Source organism: Cynocephalus volans, chromosome 11 (assembly GCF_027409185.1).
Source record: "Cynocephalus volans isolate mCynVol1 chromosome 11, mCynVol1.pri, whole genome shotgun sequence".
Taxonomy (NCBI): domain Eukaryota; kingdom Metazoa; phylum Chordata; class Mammalia; order Dermoptera; family Cynocephalidae; genus Cynocephalus; species Cynocephalus volans.
The window spans coordinates 46660249-46681260 of record NC_084470.1 but is presented as its reverse complement, the minus strand read 5'-3'; the positions used below and the strand labels follow the sequence as shown (position 1 = coordinate 46681260).

Sequence of the window (21012 nt, the reverse complement as noted above, 5' to 3'; positions counted from 1 at the left end):
GCATGGGAACACATATTTCTAAACAGGGGTGAGCTGCTGTCTTAGTCTATATTGTGATGCCATAGTAGAATACCACAAACTGGGTGATTTATAAAGAACATAAACTTATTTCTCACAGTTCTAAAGGCTGAGAAGTTCGAGATCAATGTGACAGCATTCAGTGTCTCCTGAGGGCCTTCTTGCTGTATCCTCACACGGCAGAAGGCAAGAGGGCAAAAAGGACCTAAGTTAGTTCCTTCCAGCCTTTTAATTAGGTACTAATCCTTTTATAAGGGCAGAGACCTCATTACTTAATCACTTCCCAAAAGGCCCCCTACTAATACCAACACAATAGGGGTTAAGTTTCAACACATGAGTTTTGGGGGACATTCATACCTTAATATTCCACTCTTGGCCCCCCAAAGTTTATGTGCTTCTCACATGCAAAATACATTAATTTCATATTAATAGCCTAAAAGCCTTAACTCATTGCAGCATCAACTCAAAAGTCTTAAGTCCAAAGTCCCATCTGTATCACTTATGGGTGGGATCCAAGGTACAATTCATCCTGAGGTAAATTTCTTTCCAGCTGTGAACATGTGAGATCCAACAAGGTATGTACTTCCAAAACACAATGGTATACCGACATAGGATAGATACTCCCATTTCAAAGGGGAGCAATAGGAAAAAAATGAAAGAAAGAAAAAGAAAAGAGTAATAGGTTCCAAGTAAGTCCAAAACCCACCAAACCAAACATTAAATCTTAATACTTTAGAATAATTTTCTTTGATTCTATGTCTCACCTTCCAGACACACTGGGGCAGGGTTGGGCCCCCAAGAAACTATGGGCACCACCCTCACAGCTTTGCTGGATGTAGTCCACACGGCATTTATCACAGATTGTAGTTTGGTGCCTGCAGCTCTCTCAGAGCGCAAATGCACTCAGTAGTAGTGCATCAGGCCAAGTAGTGCTGTGCCAGAATGTGGGGAGGAGAGATTTGAGGTGGTCCTGAACAGTGAGCCGAAATATCCCATGTGCACCCTGGTACCCTTCTTTGAAACCATTATACCCTCAATACCAGGACACTCTGGGCCTGTTGTGGGAGGAACAGTCTTGAAGATTTTCAAAATGGCTTCAGGGTTATTCTCCCATTGTCTTGATGAATAGCTTCTGGCTTCCTTCTATCCATACTAATCTCCTTATCAAAGGATTGCTTGGTTTCTCTCTAAAATATGCTTGTTTGTTCTTTTCATGGCCAGTCTGATAATTTTTCAAGTCTTTACATTTTGCTTCCCTTTTGGTTATAAATTTAGTCTTTTACTTGTTTCTCTCTTCTCACATTTTACTGAAAGCAGTTAAGAAGCCATGCAGCTCTCTGAACATTGCTTAGGGATTTCTCCCACCAAATAGCTTAGTTTATTGCTTTTAAATTTTGCCTTCCACAAAGTACTAAAACATGGACACAATTCAGCCAAGATTTTTGCCCCTTTTTTAACCAGTATGGACTTTCCTCTAGTTTTCAATAAGATATTCTTCATTTCCACCTAAGACCTCATCAGAATTCCCTTTACTGTCCATACTTCTACCAATATTCTTTTCACAAACACTGAGGTAATCTCTAAGAATGAGTCTTTTTCTATACAGCTCTCCTTTCTTCTGAGGCTTCACTAGAATCACCCTTAATGCTCCATGGCAATCAGGCTTTTTCCTAGCATACACTTCCAAACTGCTCCAGCCTCTACTGATTACCTAATTCCAAAGCCATATCCACATTTTTAGGTATTTAACATAGCAACACCCCACTTTTTGGTACCTATTTCTGTCTTAGTCCATTGTCTTAATCCATTCTGCTTCACAGAATTACACAAAGTAATTTATAAAGGAAAAAAATTTATTTTTCACAATTCTGGGGATTGGGAAGTCCAAGATCAAGCTGCTGCATTCAGTGTCTGGTGAGGGCTTTCTTGCTTCATCCTCACATGGAAGAAGGCAAAAAGGCAAAAAGGGTCTAATCTAGTTTCCTTAATAACACCATATTTAGAATTTAGTTTTAATACATAATTTTGGGAGGACATTAAAACTATAGATCCAGCAGATTATCAAAGACCACTTTAAAGATTATCTCTTTAAAGTTGGAAGGAATCTTAGACATCATCAAGTCTAGCATTAAATGTTAAAAAGAAAGTAAAGCCCCTCTCCCAACACCAATTCAAATAGGTTAAAAAACCTGGATTTGGCACACAATTTTAAGCAGTACATGGGGCTCCCAATGTTCATCCATAAACCCCTAGCAAGGCTCATGAGCCTTAGATGAAGAATTTATTTTGGGATAGCATTTAATAAAAAATGAGAGGAAAAATAAAATGTTTTGAATCAACAAATTTCTCAGAATCTATCAGGGTAAAAAATCTGTTATAACATTTACTGTTGTCTCAGCAACTATTTTTTCTTGGTTAATATTTTCAGAAATCCAGGCAGATAAGTAATTTACTTCCACAAGAAATCCATCATTTCCACATACAGTGCATTGCTAGTGTATCCAGAGATTGGTGCTTTTTGGTATACTGCATTTATTATAGCTGAAAGATATTTCAACCAAAGTACATATTGAACACTACGTAATTTAATAATTACTTCATGCTAAAAAGATAAACTAAAAAAAGAAAAGTTCTGTGGCAAGGATGTTGTATAATAGCACCCATACATAGTGCAAATAAACAAACTCATTTTTAATAGATGTGCAAAGATAATTGTTGCAAGTGTATTTGTTTTAAGTAAATTTTTGAAATTCTAAAACAGGGCAATTAAAAAAGTTAACTGCATTTTTATGATATGAAGTTTCTTGTGGGTATTAAAATATCATGATTATGAAACAATATTAAAAACAGTACAAAAAAGGAGTATGACAAATTGTGTATACAGAATGATTACCAAGATAAAATGAAATACCATGAGATTACAAAAGAAAAAGTCTAGAAAAAATAACCCCAAATTATATCTGTTATAGAAGATATAATAGGGAGCTGTTTTGGTATTCTTCTTCACTAATTTTCCTGTCACAAGATTTTACCACTTTTATAATGAAACAAAGATGTTTTAAAGAATAACCGTATTGGGCAGTGATACAGAATTTTTCTCTAGACATCGAGTCAAATAGCAGCTACTAAACAAGTACTCTGTGTCAGGCCCTACTAAATGATTCACCTACTGAATTTTTTAAAAACTCATATTTCTCTTTGGCAGATGAGGAAACAGACTCTGAGTAAGCAACAAACCAGTAAAAGAGAGAATTGGCAAAAACACATGCCTCTTTTTTCTCCATATTTTTCAATTTTTTAAAACCAACACTGTACTACTTTTCAGTCAAGACTAATGGGTTTTCTTAGACTGGACTGCATTACCTGTGGAACAGCACTGATCTTGAAAGTGTGAGGAGCCGTGGAAAGAAAAGGAGGACAGTAGTAACTGAGACTCCTAAATTTTTTTACCTGCAGTACTTTTTCTTATAATACGATTGACTAAGTGAATGCATTAAAACCTGACATCAAAACCACAACTGCAAAATATCATGCAAATGTTGACATTATAATAATAAGGTCATTCTTGTCTCCTTGCTGTCCTCTTGAATTTTTTACCTTCTGTTGTCTGAGACGGGGAGAGGGAGAAGTGTAAACAAACTCAATAGCACTGAGGAGCTTACATGTACCAAGCTGGTTAAGAGTTTCGATGTTTAGATAGGTTTGTGGAAGAGCACAATAGTTCGATAATGATATGACAACCTTCCCAGAGGAATTTTAAAAATTCCTTTTTGAAAAATGGTCTGTGCAATTCCAAGGCTATAATCACATTTAGATAATGTAGCATAAAATACATAACTTTATTCATAAATCAACATATTTACAGGAAAATTGTGAGGAAGCAGCTCACCCCAGTAGCATTCTGACTCACTTATTTAAAGGCCAAAGCATATTTGTAGTGAACATAAGTATATGTAACCTTAGAAGGGGGAAAACATCAAGAGAAAAAAAATGTCATCATCCGGTTCATTCTTTATTTGCTTCTAAAGTTTTCTTTTTCTCTTAGGATTTACTATAGGACTGTATTTTGAGACCAGGCTTGGAGGAATTTAAAACACTTTTATGCAGAATGGAGCAAACATCATCACGTGAAGCACAGTCTTTCATGACTTACTCTATAAAAAAATGGAGGAAGGTGGAAATATCTGACATTCAATAACAAGCTACCTAGGTGTATCCTGTGCTTCCTGAAGTAGGAAAAAGAAAAAAAAAAAAAAGCACACAAGCAACAGAATCATTGAATAATTGAGTATTTTACAATAAGATAGCTATTGAATTGAAAACTATAGCACGTTTTGTGTGTGTGTGTATCCAAAGGATAATCAACACACAAACTTGGTCCAAGCCTATTCTTTTCTCATCACAGTGAGACAATGAAGTATCATTTTCTAGCTGGAACAGATATACTCACCACTTCCATTTATATTTGAGAAGCAGTTTATATCTTACAAGTTTCCCCATTTTAACAAACTGCACATGAAGATTTTCTTCAGTTATTGTTCTATACATTTTGGAAGTTTTCACTCTTCTTCCTTGTGTACCCGTTGGTGGTGTTCTCTGGCTGGCCTTGTTTACTTCCCCATCTGTCATCAACATTAATCATTTTATCATAGACTTTAGGGTGGTTCTGGCTGCAATGTTTTAACTTCTGCTCCCCCTCCTGGCCCCTCATCTACTTTGCAGCTGCAAAGCGGAGCTGTATGCAGTATGCGGGCCAATGGCACATCTAGGAACTGGCATCATGGATGAATACATAAAAAGGCCAAAGCTAAGAGAGCATTTCTGCAGTACCTAAAAGGTTTTTTAAATACCTTTTGTCTTCTTGGTGCAGGTTCTTTCCATGATTTTATTCAGAGTTATCTGGAGGATTAATGTGAAAGGGGTACAACAGACATTTTCTGCATTTATTTCTAGCCTGTTTTGCAGATACTGCAAGATAAATGTGATACTAACTCGCTTTTCTAGAAGCAAGTTAGTTCACAGCTATAGGAAGCTATGGCACAAATAATTGAAAGAAAAAATAATCTTCAATTCATTTTTACTTATCTTAAACTGTTGTTTTATGATATCTTTTTTAAAATTTAAATTAAAAAAAGCTCTTCAGCATTTGGCCAGAGTGTCATGCAGGCTGCTCTCAACCCATCTCCACTTATAAGCCAAGCATGTCACCTTCCAAAGATTTTTCCACAGAACATGTGTCCATCAAGACATTCTGCCAAAGCACAATAAAAAGAATTTTTAAAAACACATCACATTTTTTTTCTCACGCATGTTTGATATAACATCTATAGTGCCCTATATAGATCTAGTATTTAATGAAGCATCTGTTGGTTAGGGTCAACATCAAAGTCCTTTTCTTTGCTTTCACAGTGATCAAGCTTCAGTGACAGTTATCAAGCAGAGTTCTCCAAAGATTGATGTCATCTTCATTTTGGTATCACCATGCAGTGTTTATCTTGCAGTTTTACTTGGAGTTGATAACCATGAATAGATAAATGCATAAGCCAATGACTAGAGTATGTAAATATTTTCTCTGAAAAAGGTAACTTTAGTTGCTGGACTAGTCACCTTGGACTTTTACAAGTACTAAAAAACTCAGCAAAGTGCACAGGTAAAAACAGTTCAACAGCATACTATCATTTATTCAAATCATTTATCACCTCTTTTATCCATAAGCCACACTAAATTCTAAACTGTGTTTCTAAGAGTTTGTGCATCTTCTCTCAAACAGTTGTTTCCTGATTGAGTACTTGGGTCTGTCTTATATTTAGATTTAACAGTTACAAAACCTCTGATTGAGAAGGAAGACTGTCTAGCTAACAAAGACCAATGGCTCCATTATATAGATGAGATAACTAACTTTCTTATGGCAGACAGGATTTGCCTGATGTCATAGGGAGAAATTTTCAGAGAGGTGCCTGGCACTTTTTCTTGTGTATCCCAAGTCCCTAACACATGTAATAAGACACTTGATATTTTAATTCATTATATTTATATCAACACCTTTCTTTTTTTTTAAATTTTATTTTGTCGATATACATTGTAGCTGATTATTGCTCCCCATCACCAAAACCTCCCTCCCTTCTCCCTCCCCCCTCCCCCCCAACAATGTCCTTTCTGTTTGCTTGTCGTATCAACTTCAAATAATTGTGGTTGTTATATCTTCTTCCCCCCACCCCGGTTTTGTGTGTGTGTGTGTGTGTGTGTGTGTGTGTATGTGTGTGTGTGTGTGTGTGTGTGTGTGTGTGTGTGTGTGTGAATTTATATATTAATTTTTAGCTCCCACCAATAAGTGAGAACATGTGGTATTTCTCTTTCTGTGCCTGACTTGTTTCACTTAATATAATTCTCTCAAGGTCCATCCATGTTGTTGCAAATGGCAGTATTTCATTCGTTTTTATAGCTGAGTAGTATTCCATTGTGTAGATGTACCACATTTTCCGTATCCACTCATCTGATGATGGGCATTTGGGCTGGTTCCAACTCTTGGCTATTGTAAAGAGTGCTGCGATAAACATTGGGGAACAGGTATACCTTCGACTTGATGATTTCCATTCCTCTGGGTATATTCCCAACAGTGGTGCAGCCTCTATGGAAAATGGTATGGAGATTCCTCAAACAATTGCAGATAGATCTACCATATCAACACCTTTCTTACAAGGTACTTTTTAAGTAGACCAGCCTTTAAAAGACTATTAAGACTTAATGGGAAGAAAAATTTCCTCAGTAATTAATTAATTAGACTACTATGTAACTTACTAAGACGTGATACTCAGTGGGTCTAGTCTTCAAAAGAGAATAAGTTAGTAATGAGTGGGTGTCCATGAGAGCTTGATGCTTACGGGTGAAAGTGAGCCACCAGTAAAGGACAGACGATTCTTCAGTATTGTCTCCTCACATCATCAGACAGATTTCACTAAGCATTTCTGGAGAAAAGACTCATCTGACCTTCAAAGTTTAAGTCTAAAGAACTGGAAAATATTAAGATAAGAATTAGTTTCAATATTAATATCAGGAAAAGTAAACTTTGAATAAATACATTATGTGAATCATCAGGAAAAGTAAACTTTGAATAAATACATTATGTGAAAAAAGAGTAATTACTTACTTTCATAAAAAGTACAATACATAGTGATTATATGACAGCTTGAAAATATATAATAAAATAAAGATATAGTAGAAATAAAATTATAGTAATGGTGCTAATTTTAAACTTATAAATCTCAATCTTTCAAAAAATGTAAAAATAAAGTAAATATAGTGGTTTTTATAACAAGGTAACCAATAATAATCATTTAGTGATTAATAGCACTTTATGCACGGTAAAAATTATTTTGAAATTTTCTTAGAACATGAACATAAATGCATTCATATGAGAGCACAAGAAAATCACAATAAATTGCAAGAACTAGAAAATATGAAGAACATTTTCTCTAACTCAAAGCAATAAAGCTAGGAAAGAACAAGAAAAAGTTAGCCAGAGTTACAAAAAAAAAAAAAAAAAGGAGAAAATCAGAAAATTTTGTTCTCAGAATGTTAAAGAGAAAAAATTCATGTATGGATAAAGCCAAGGCAGTTAAAAATAAGCTGTTGTCAGAAATATATGCAAGGAAAAGAAAATCTGAGAGCTGGATTTAAAATGAGACTGGCGATGTAGAACAGTAGACTCCATACTGCAGAAAACGGCATCACTGGAATAGAAAACAAATGCGGGCAGTGTCCTAGAATTTGATAGGGAAAGCTAAAGAACAGAATTAGAGAAGAGGCAAGAGTTATGAAAGACAGAGGACAGAACCAAAATACCCAGTCTAAATAGGCTAAAACATTTAACATTCATTCCCAATGAAGATTCTTCAACGAGAGTAGAGACAGTCCCTCTTACAATAATGAGGAGACTACCCAATTGAAATTGGCAGCCAGTTCAAGCTAAATGGCAAGATGCTTAAAGCATTGCCGATACATTCAGAAATAAAACTGACATTTTTGACATCAAAACTAAATTTAAGAGTATTCAGGATCTTTGGAGAATTAAAAGAGAAAGCCAATAAGTGGTCAAAAATGAAAGAGTTAATTTTATGCATGAGAATTTTTTATGAATCATTTAAATTGCTATAGTCCCATGAGTGGGAAGTTAAGTATATTAGACCTAAATGCCTTCAGCCCAGTCACTCTTGGCCTCAAATTTACTTAAACATCAGATAATGGAGATTAACTAAATGAACTTAAGTTCCTTTCTAGCTCTCATTGTCAGTAATTTTAAAGGAAAATATACATAGATATTAATATCTATCCTAAATAAAAACAAAGAATGCCATTTCTTTCTTTTCTCTAAATAATAGCTATTTTTTAAAAAAAAACATAATTGATTATATATATTTTATGGGGTACAGACTTGACTATCAGTATTTGTGTACAATATGTGATGATGATCAAATCAAGATTATTAGCATATTCATCATTATAAAATGTAATTATTCTTTGTGTTGAGTTCTTATTATGTGTCAGATATTATTGTCATAATTTAATTCTCACAACAATCCCCTGAATTGCCTATCAGATTCACCCTATTTTGCAGATAAGGAAACTGAGGCCTAAAGAAATTAAATAACTTGGCCTAGGTTGCACAGCTAGGAGATGTCACAGACATGTCTTGAACTTTTGCAACATGACCAAATGGCCCCTGCTCTGAGCCCTTAGGCAGCACTGCCTCTCTATGGTGTTATTTTTAGGATTTTAACACAGTATCTTACCTCTTTATGTATTTCCATGATCCCAGGAGCTCTCTTTAAATGGGATATTTATGTCTCCAATCATCATGGTTTTCTGTATTTTTCTTCTAGAACTATTTAGGACCATGTAGATTTGAAAGATATTCCTACTCAGGTAAATGATGTAAAGGTGTGCACACACTTTCAATAATTCTTTCATGACCTGGCCCACCCCTGTATGGGCTAATGTTTTGTTCAAGAAAAGAAAAAGAAAAAAAATAGAGCTTAGAATTTTCCAATTGTGTTCTGTAGACCACAAGGTAATATGAACACTACATTGATATTTTGTGAAGATAATAGATTTCTATATTCAAGAAAATACATGTAAAATTACGGATTTTATGATATTTTATCAGGTTTCTTTTATAAGAAATTTCTCAAACTTTTTTCTATGCTACTGTGTACCACACAGTAATTCTTAGGCTTTTTTGATGATAGAAACTTTATTTTATTCATGGAGCATAGAATAAAAAGGCATACCCATAACTTTTCATTACTTTTCTAAGTGCTAAATTACCTGATTTTTTTTATTCAAATAATTAATAGATTTATAAGAATCTTTACAAACATTGATATGATGCTTAAGTGGGAAATTTTGACTATTTGGACATAATATTATAGAAATAAGTTGTCAGAGAAATGGAGTAACTATTCCTCTGTTTCAGTTGTGACAGGAGATGAACTATACATAAACGAATAATCTACATCGTTATTTTTTAGAAGACAGAAGATGTTTTGGGCCAACCAGTTCAATCCTATATATCTGTTTCATCCTTTCTGACACTCACTGTTCGTAACAAACTTAGTCCAGCTTGTGTGTGAACAGGCAATATTTGCAACAGGAACTCCATTATAGTCAAATCACTGAAGCATGGGTGTGAGTCTGACTCAGGTGTGTATCTCAGCTTCCTAATTCCATTTCAAAATTTGCTTTCTCATCAGAGCTAGAAAGCAACCTCTGCTTATCTACAGAATCAGTCAAGGTTAGGGTCTTTCCATTTTTGCTGCATTGAAAGTTCTCTTTCTCCTTTAGAGAACAGAGCTATTTATCATAATATTGGATGCCCAGCACCACAGAATACATCATGCTGGGTTTATTCATAATACTTGACTAACGCTGGTGATCAAACTTCTGGAAGCAGTCTGCAATAGGTCATGCCATCACCAATAAATCACAACATAAAGTAGAAAAAATGACCAGAAAAAACTGAATAAAATAATTGTACATTTTCCCAAAATGGATTATACTTTGGTAAATAAATAAAAGGGATATACACACACATACACACACATATACATATATACATACTAGCGGTCTTTCAAAAAGTTCATAGAAATATTTGTGTTATCTTTTAATTCCATTTTTCTATTAACCTTTTGAACTTTTGTGTGTGTATATATGTATATACGGATATACATATACATATGTATACCCACACATACATAATAGATATTAAAGTAAATCATTGCAACCTCTGGAAGCAATGTAATATTTTTTAATATGTAAATTATTGAGTTAAATCTATAGGCAAGCAATCAAATTAAAGAAATTGTTTCTTCTTTTTTTTGGCTCTTTTTTTTTCCTCCTGGATACTCTTGAAAACTCTCCCTCCTTTGAGTCCCAACAGGGTTTCCTCTTTGATAAAAAGTGCAAAATACAAGAACATATCTAATTCACAGTTTTAACACAGGTGATTTGGTAAAAACTGAAAAGACCAGAAGGACCAATGAGTTTTATTTGTTGGTAATTTTAGCAAACTCTGGGATAATTTTCAACATTTTGTACTTTATATCATTTTATACTTTATAGTCTATAAACATTATCACTTATTTTGGGCTTGTTATCTGTATACCTTGCATCTGTTTCATTTCATTAGTTTCAATAATTTTACTTCTCACTTGCCTCTGGAAAATCCTGGAACATCATCCTCTCCTGATTTTTTTTTTTTTTTTTTTTTTTTGCTGGCTCCTTTTGCAGCCACACTCCAAACATTGCAATACTTTAGCACTTAGTCCTGGGTGTTCTGTCCTAATGTATTAGACTGTAAAAATTACCTCAATTCTTAGCAACTCTTTCCATCAGAAGTTGAAGTCTTTTCGAGTTTCAAGTCTGGGCCTCAACAGGCATTGCAAGCTTCCATCTTCCCTTTTGAGATCACTGTACAATTGCCAAATGAGCAAGTCCCAGTAGACTGCTTGAGGATGTGAGACCATATGGACCGGAGATAAGCCATCACAGTTGAGCCATTTTGGACCTGCCAACCCTGATCCAATCTAGCAATCCTCTGCAGAAGCATGAGTGAGTTCAGGCCAAAATCAGTTGAGTCTGGCTTAGATATACAGAACTACCTTGCTGATCGCAGGACAAATTGCCAAACCTCAGAATTATGAGCTCAATAATTGCTAGTAGTTTTAAGCCAGTAAGTTTGGAGTGAGTTTTTAAGCAGCTATAACTGCCTAGTAGGTAGATATGGCATTTCTTATTTTCTTTCTACTATCATTTATCACAGTCTGTTATTATTTTCTTTGTTTATTTATGTATTAGGTGTCTGTCTCCCTGCAAATGTAGGACAATTGCTTATTTGCCTTCTTCTCTGATGCATTCAAAACCCTTAGTAACCAGCACATTGAAAGGACTTACTGAAGAGTTATAGAATAAATGAACATGGATGAATAAATGTTTATAGGTAAATTTTCCAAAGGCATATCGATGAAAATGAATATATCAGTTATATCAATGACAAATTTTATGCTCTCTAGAATGACTCAGTAACTCACAAGTATATTATTAAAGTATATTTTCTACTTTTATTTTAAACGGTTCTTCTGCCATTGCTACTACTTTAATTATATTGCCATGTTTTTAACATCTTTGAATAGTAGATGTCCATTATATTTAAACATCTTTGATAAAATCTTCTTCACTTAAAATAACATCAGCCACAATTATATACTCATTTTTATATGTTTATTTTAACTGATTTATTTCACTAAATATATAACAATCATAACATGGCATTAAAATGTGAGTAAAAATCAAAACCAGGATATATATATGCACTTATGTAAGTATACACACACACAAGCGCGCACACACACACACACACACACACACACATAAATGAATGTTCACAACCTGAGAAAATATATTCAACATAGATATACAACATGATCTCAGATCCTTATAAGTTGTTAAAGTTCATCTGTAAATTTGGTTCTGACCTTCCTGGTGGCCTAAATGGTAAGGTAAACGTAATTCTTATTTATCACAAAGAAGAAAGCAGATTAGTTTCCTCTTCCTTGTTGGAAATTCATTTTGATTTTACGGCTTCAGTTTCTAGCAATTGATGTGACTTAGAAGAAATCTATGGCATTTAATGTATAATGTTGAGGGCATCTATTACTATTTCCTTAAGTATCTACTGCATGAAGTCCAATTGAGATACAGTATTCCATTTACATTAATTGGAAAGTTCTCATCACTAAACTGTCCTGGGTTCCATGCTTTCTTTCTGCAGGACAGTAGGCTGTAACTTTCTTCACTCCACATAATCAGGTATCACTCCATTATACACTTTCTATCTTCAAATTATTGTTATAGTCCTATGTTCACTGAAACTCTTTCTTCCATTCATTCTTTTCCTCTATATGTTTGCCATTTCATGATAATTTATTACTATTTTGCTAGGGTCAGGAGATGCAAGAAACAAAGAGTTGTATTCCATTTGCAGTCTCTAACTAGACTGCCATAGCACCCTGGCCAGATACAAAAGTGAGGAATGATTTTACCTTACTTGCAGACTCCAAAGACTCTATTTCCTCATTGTTTTATTCCTTGTACCAAGTGTTAGAGAAGCTTCTTCTATAGAGCAGATGCTCAATTGAATTGTATTAAGAAAACTCCCTTACCTTGCCCTTTAATTTCCTGGTCCTTTTTTACCTGTCATTACATCTGCCTGAAATGCTGTTAGTGCTGGTAACCTGGCAAATTCTTATTCATAACTCAAAACCCAGCTGACATATCACTTCCTCTTAAGTCTTCCTTGACCACATCCAGGTCAAGTCAGTAACTCCCTTCTTTTCACTCCCTCAGAAATTTGCTCATACATGGATTAGCAAACTGAGCATGATGTACCACAATATATCCAAACGCATGTTTGTATGTCTTACTGACACTGAACTCCTGATGAAGTAAGTCTTATTTGTCTTTGTACCTTCCTAATCTAGCATGGTTCCTAGTAACAGCCAGCCTTAATAAATGTTCATTTAATGTAATTTTATGCATTGATTTTTATATTTCTGGGTCTCAGTATTTTATTTTCAAACAAAATGGCCTCAGTTTTGAACTAGCTCATTGTGTGACTTTGGACAAACTACTTAACTTTTCTGTGCTTTATTACTTTATTATTTTTACCCTACAAAATAGGAATAGTAATAATATCAACTTTATAGCGTTATGAGAAAAAATAAATGAATTGAGTTATGGATAATACTTGGCACAGTTCCTGATATGTAATAAATATTGGGCATGCGTTAATATCCTCATCATTATCATCATCATCATTTTCTCTCACACCTGTGCTCACATTAAGCAGAATCCTCACCTCTTATTCTAGCACAGACAGCACTGTGTTCTCTGTTAACACATCTATCACCCTCACTGAGCAATGATACAGCCTTAAGGTCAGGGATTTTGCCTGTCCATTTTCCCCAGCTCCAAGATTAGTGCCTAAAAATTTGTTGTTCAGTTGATGTTTATTGATTGGATGATTGAATGAATGGAGAATATATATATTAAGACATTAGAGGACTTACAGAAATGAAGAATATTTGGCCCCTTTAACAATTTCTGAAAGGATATTTTAAAGAATGTCTATATTAACTGGGATCTGTCATCCTCATTCACCAGATGGAAGATTTTCAACCTGATGAAGTTGCCTCACATGCTTTGTTTTTATAACGAAGACTGATCAGGGTAAATGTTCACGTCGTGGCATCCTCTCTGCAACCTCATTTCCACACTTCACTATTATCCCCATGGTTTTGGAGAGAGGTGGTAATGTTTTGCCCAAATCCTCACAGTAAATCTGTTTCCCCCTCATATGTGACAGGTGGTTCCCAGACAGGTAGGCTGGTAGAGCTGGGCTTCCTTTCATGCTGTCAGGGAGCAGCAGCATCCTGCTGGTTGACAGCCACAGCCTCACCGTCATACCTAGAGTCACTTTTTCTTTTTATTCCCCTTGCCACGAGTCTTTGAGAGATTTGCTCCTGTTGTGAACAAGACTGTTGCAGGTTGGCGGATCTCTGCTGTAGTCTGCATATCCCAATGCAATGTATTTCCATCTGTGTGGGGCATCTGCTGCCATTCTGCCATCTGACTTGCCTTAGACCAGACACCCAGACTTCCCTTAGGAAAGGTAGGAAAGAAGCCCTTCATCAACCTTACGCTTATATGGCACCTGATTCTGCCTTATCCTTCAATCCAGTGCTTGTCAAATTTTAATATGCTTACCAGTTACCTAGGATTCTAGTTAAAATGAAAATTCTGGATTGATAAGTTCGGGTGTTGGGCCTGAGATTCTGCATTTGTAATAAACTCCCAGGTAAGGCTGATGCTGCTGGCCTAATTAGGACCTTTTGAGTACAAGGCTTTAATCAGCACATTTTAGAGGCTGGCTTGTATCCTACCTCTAGGATCCCATGACACCCTTGCTATAATTTCCTCAATGTACTTGATGGTGTTTTCCTGACTTCCAATTAGCTTATCACCCAAACCTCAGCTAACTCATTGCTTTAATCATCAGCACTTCAAGTGCTTAAAAAATACAGTGAGTTAAACTGATGAAAAGAAACAGAAACAGAACAATTTAATTTACTCAATAATTACTAAATCAATAGATTGATCAACAGATCAATCCTTACGCCTGTTTTCTTTTATCCCTGTTTTAATATTTTGTGTTTGTCAGAGCTTCCAGTGAGGGAATAAACAGAAAGAAAGATGACTAATTCAATTAAATTCAATTTAACAAGGTAATTATTGAAGTAGATGCTTTGGAGATACCAAGATGAACAGGCACAACCTTTCCTTCAAGGACTTTAGAATGTCACAGGGTTAATGGACATTGCCACAGTGTGAGTGGACCTTGATGTGAGTAGAGGGGAAGGTAGCAGATATGTTCACAAGCTATACTGCAAAACAGAGGCACAAAATATGCTAAGTGCTACTGCATAGAAAACAGGGGAAAGAACTTCAGGGTCTTGACATGCTAAATGTGGTCCATGCAGCAGCATCAATATCACCTGGGAGCTTGTTAGAAATAGCAATTTTTAGACTTTATTCCAGAACTACTACATCACAGTCTGAGGGTTGACCAGCAATGCTTGTTTTACCAAGCCCATCAGGTAACTATGATGCACAGTAAAGTCTGAGAACCATTGGCATAAAATATGCTAAGTGCTATCGATAGCCGATGAAATGGACACAAAAGAGCACAAGAGTAGTAATGTCAAGTAGAAATATAAGCTATACATGTAATTTAAAAATTTTTAGAACTGCTTTAAAAGATTAAAAAGACACAATTGAAATTAACTTAGCGATATATTTTATTAGCTCAATATATCAAACTATGATCAACATGCAATCAATACCATTAATGAGAAATTTTACACTCATGCTTTTCTTGTAATACATGTTTGAAATCCTGCATGTATTTTACATTTACAGAGCATCTTAATTTGGACTAGTTAAATTTCAAGTTTTTAACAGCTACATGTGGCTAGTAGCTACTATATTGGACAATGCAGCTTTACTATTTTAAGTGTGGTACGTGAACCACCAGCATCAGAGAATCACCTAGGACCTAAACAAGAATTTACATTTTAACAAAATCTCCAGGTAATTTGTGGGTGCATTTTGAAATTTGAGAAACACTTCCTTTGAAGATGACAAAGTATCTGTCATCTTCCAACATGGCAAAAACTATCAGTGGTACTTACCTCTCTTACCTCTACTTTGTGCCTCTCAGAGCTTCCTGTCCTCTGTCAAATTCTTCTTGTTCTGGCTCCAGGACCGTGTTGACATCTAGAAGTTGGCAATACCACAGAGAGAAGAGCAGCATTCCAGCTAGAGCGATCACAGACTATTTAAGGAATCTCTAGGAATCCGAAAGTACCTGAATTTCCACATTTAGAACTATGCAACATCCTCACCTTCTTTCTGCATATTTTCTCAGGATTACATTTAAAAAGTAACCATTATATCCAACACTAACTCTTCTGAACAGAAAAATTCATAACATAGCAGTCTCTGAGAGCAGTTAATATAATTGGTCTTGCATAGCATAGAAAAAAATAAGGCAAAGTCCTGGAAAGGTCAATGAAAAAATGGAATCAGTTACGCAGCTACCTACAGGAAAGACAGATCACACATAAAAATGAATTAATTAGTCAAGATGAGTGAGAGAAGCTATTTCACTACCTGGATTTTAAGAGGCAGGAAGAAAAAATCCAGGACTGCTAGCCCCAAAGTCCCCAGAGTAAAATGACCAAGAAGTGGATTACCTAGAGGGAGAAGATGAGAATCTGTAGTCAACTCCCTCCTTTCTTGAGCCAAAGCAGTGGGATAGGACTTTGCTTCCCAGTATTTAGGAAAAAATGTTTTTAAAGGACTCAGTAAAAGTGTTAACCTCTTGGGGTGTAGTTCTAAGACAATGAGTTAGCATATCTGGGTGGTCCTATTATTGGTAGGGAATGAGACAGTGGAGAGAGGCATTATTCCAGGGGGACAGGTCACAAAAGCAAGGTGTTTTGGAGCTCATTCATAAAAGTACATTTTAGCTCTTCTTTGTATGCCCAGACAAGGTTCTTTGAGAAGTGGGCTTGTCAGAATTCAGAAGCACATAAACAGAGCAGTAAAGGGCTCAGGTACATATGCATCTTTGTGAACAGCCTGGTTAACAACAGACACACTTTGGGGAATTAGTAAAAGCAAGTTTTTGTATTTTACTGTTCATTCAAACTATAGATAGCAAAACCCTTTTAAAACTCCCACAGCACTTTTTTAAGGTCACCCAGGCTTCAATTAAAATAGTTTTTCGGCGTCGTTGTTCCAGACAATGCCATTTTAGGAAACAAGTGTTTTCTGTTATTATTGCTTAACACATTCCCAAAGCTCCAGCTCTCATTTATGCAGCAAAAGTCAAATTGAACTATTCTCTATTTTCCTCCCTTAAAGAGCCCGAAGTTATATACAACTAAAACTACCTATAAGTGCTGGCCATGCTAAATAAAGCAAATGATGAAAAAATCAAAAACACAAAACTACTTCAATTGCATCCTCTGAGACCAATTTTGGTCTTAGACAAGCAGGCATATTTATTGATCATGTAAAGGTTGCCATGTTTAGAATGCATCCTCATGATTCCTCATACACACAATCTCACCAAGGCTATGCATGAGCAAAATGGATAAAATCATCTCTGAGAGATAAACCTGGAAAATGCCTATGGGTCTTGAAGGCTGGGGTTTACCTGGGCTATAAAACCTAAAGCCCATTGAGAATCTGGAACACTGGCTGGGGTGATCTTTCAACAGTCTTTCTTTATAAGAATAGAAGAATACTTTTAACTGTGACTGACCTCTGGTCCAGGCTTTTAGACATTCCCTAGCCAATTTTCTCATGCCTCACACACTTAGACACAGGGTGTGCCCATGGGCACAGGCTTCAAACACCATATGTTATTTTAGACGCTGACTTGGAATGACCCTCCAGACACCAACACACACAGACTTAAATTCACACACACCCTGACTACTGGAGAGGGCTCAAGTCTTTCTGTCTGCTCCCTGCCTCTAGTGCAAGTTCAGGTTTGGCGGTTTTTCTAACTCCCAGCTGAATCTGGGCTTTCTTCTGCATAGTTTCAGACTGAGCTATTGTTTCTAGACCCAACACTTGCTTTTGTCATTAAGAGAATAGATTTATGTTGTAAAAAGTGGCAAATAGCCCTAGTAGACAAGAAATTCTCTCCCTAAAAAGATGAGGAGAAAATAACAGAATAATAGAACTCAATTTTAAAAGGCACTGTTTGGTCAAATGTAAGAATCCCCATAAACTCCCAACAGATAAATGAATCTTCTCTACAAACTGTGGGAAGAATCAATATAAATCAGTATTCGCAGCAGTACGTTTTTCTCTAAGGACTTGGCCTTCTAGTAATTGGGGATACATGTTCCCCTAAAAGGCTAAAAACATTGAATGTAGGGAGATCTGCCCCTAGAGTGATGTATAACAATCCCAAAGGGGGCTTTTTAAAGCAACAACCTCCCTCACATTTCCAAAACATGCCCCTGGGGTGGGGTTGGGTAGGAGTATCTCCAAGAAGATAGTCTGAAACACAGCTTATTTTTAGTCACCCTGTTCCAGGGAGAATAACTCACGTTCATCAATTGTGCTGTGGATTTCTCACTTTGTGGGATTAGTATAAGGAGATAAAGGTGGATGCCAGCAGCATAAACTACTCCAGCAGCATGGAGAAGATTAAGACCATGCACTGCCTTGGCGTCAGAAAACCTGAGAAGCAGGCTTGCATCAGCTTGGTGACCTTGGGCTAATCTCACACACCTTTGAGCCTCAGTGCCTCCATCTGAGTAAAAATGAGTAAGTAAGCCACCTCCAGGGTGGTAGTACGTATTGCAATAGGTAACGCCTATCAAGGCACTCTAAGAACTGTAAAGTGCAAGACAAGTGGTAGTTGTGGCTATTAGTGGGTGGAACCACTCTTTGATATTAGATTTATGGCAGCAACATAGCCCTCTTGCCACAGGGCAAAACATTGAGACATAGGCATCAAAGTTTATCAGAATATAGCTATTATTCTCAGAAGCCTTCACCCTAGCTGGTGAGCATGTAAATCATGAGTTCAGACAGCCCCGGCGTAATCCTATGATCACCAAGCATAGCCTACAGTCAAAACTGGTTGTAACACTGATATGTACAACTGTCCAAAAGAGGAGCTCAGAGGGAAATGGAGATAAGTCAGTTCAACCCTGGGCTCATGACAAAAAGCAACCAAACTAATAGGAAATAGCAGCATTTCCCTACTGGAGGATAAACTCATGAAGTGAGAGACATTTCTACTTAGGTAGGATCTCTAGGTACAAAGATAGGTTGCTTAAAAAGGCAGATTCTCACAAAAAATATCAAAATCTAAATTAATAAACAATTTGTAAATAATGGAAAAGTGAGAGCATGTTGGTGGGTTTGGTGTGTCTCTGCCCCACTGAGAAATTACTCCATTATTGTCATGTTCACTGTTCTTCAACTTCATAGACAATGTGTTGTGTTGTAAAGAAGCTGATGAAAAATTCCAGATCCTGGCAAACTCCTGTCTATAATCCAGTGCACCATGAACAGGACATTTTTTGCCATTGTAGATTTTGACAATGACTCTGATATATTTCAGGTGCCAAACATGAATTCAACTCCAACTTTTATCATCTTTCCTGCAAAAGGGGAATCCAAATGGGGTGATACATATGAGTTGCAGGTGCAGGGTTTTTCTCCTGAGCAAGTTGTGTGGTGGATTGTAGACAGAACTGATGTCAATTTTAGAGTATTTAGACCCCAAAATTCTGTTTGTCCCCTTATGTTGGAATTCTTTTTTTTTTTTTTTTTTTTAATGGTAGACTCATGTATCTTCAAAGAAGCAATATGGAATTTCACTTTAACAAACTGGATGGGCTTTTGAAGCTTTGTCTTTTGTGCTTGCTATGACATCCAGTCAAATCTGGAACCATACAAGAGGACCACCATAAGATCCTAAGAATCTTCATACAGGACATGTAAATTTTACATGGAAGCAGTCAACCTAGGTTTGTAGCTGAAACAACATTGTTCTTCTGTTTAACAGTGGGGTTACCTTAGGGATGGTGCTTTTATCTTAAGCTGCTACCTCTGACAGGGATATTGGAATTAAATCAATATGATATTGAATCAAACAAAAAATTTTGGCTTGAGAAAGCCTCTGTAATTTCATACTTGAGCTTTATATATAAGCCACAACCTAACTTAGAATGTAAGCAGATTGAAAACAGAGTGCTTCTGTAATGATAGCTGGATCTCAGCCAATTGCAGGCAGCAAACCATTCCACATCTCAGTTCCTTTTTCTGTACCATCACTTTCCCTTTTCTGTCTATAAATCTTAACTGATCACGTGGCTTCTGCAGAGTCCCTCTGAATAAGTTCTGACTCTAGAAGCTGCCCAATTCGCAAATCATTTTATTTTATTTTATTGCTCAATTAAATTTTGTTAATTTGCCTAAATTTATTATTTTAACAGATGGGTGTCAGAAGTGGGATGCCAAAGTAAAACTCCAGCAACCCCCAGGAACATCAGGTGATCAGATGAGGTAAAATTATGCTCACCGCTCTCTTGTTTGTAACTGGAGGTCGTGGGTGATTTCTCTGATTTGGAGTTGCACTAGTATTGTGTTCTGAGCTCTCCAAGTTTATTTGAGCAGTATTTAGACTGGGCTACATCCAGGATCAGATTGGATTAGATAAATTAACTAGAGTGTATTCATTTAGAGGTCTCAAACCTCAGGAAGGTGCCTTTTAGATAATAGGTTTCTTTCAGTCCAAGGAGTCTGGGTCTCCAACTTCTGGGATTCTAGCTAACGTTTTGTATAAAAATTATAGGTCCAGCACATGCTAATTTTTTTTAAAAAATAGGTTAACTTACTAGCTATAGCTTAGAATTAAGATGACCACAATGGGGACTTTTAATATAAATAAATATTTTATTTTTGAGATATATTTTTTTAAAAAAGGAATCAAAAACCCCACAAAAGCAATAGAATATATTCTTTAATCGGTATGCAGAAGCATATAACAGATTAAACACATCAAAAATTGCCTCCTTAAAAGATTTTTTACAAAAAAACAAATGAAAAGCTTAATGAACAGACTAAGGACAAGAGGAAAGAGGGCTATACTTTGACTGAAGTCACCCCAACTCTTCCTTTTGTTTATATGTGTCTACTTTACTAGGCTGAATCCACCAACCTCTTTGCTTAATTGCCCTTTTTTAAGCCCCACTCTAATAAATAAACAAATTCTTTGTAGTAAAAAGGTCATTTCTGTGGTGGGGGCTTCAAATCAAGTTCAAGAGGTTCCTGTATCTGAACCCA

The 21012-nt window shown here is 36.0% G+C and overlaps 1 pseudogene; it reads left to right on the top strand.

The window, feature by feature from the left end:
• The first annotated feature begins 11993 nt into the window (after positions 1–11993).
• Positions 11994–19808, top strand: LOC134390068 (magnesium transporter protein 1-like; annotated as a pseudogene).
• The last annotated feature ends 1204 nt before the right edge of the window (positions 19809–21012 follow it).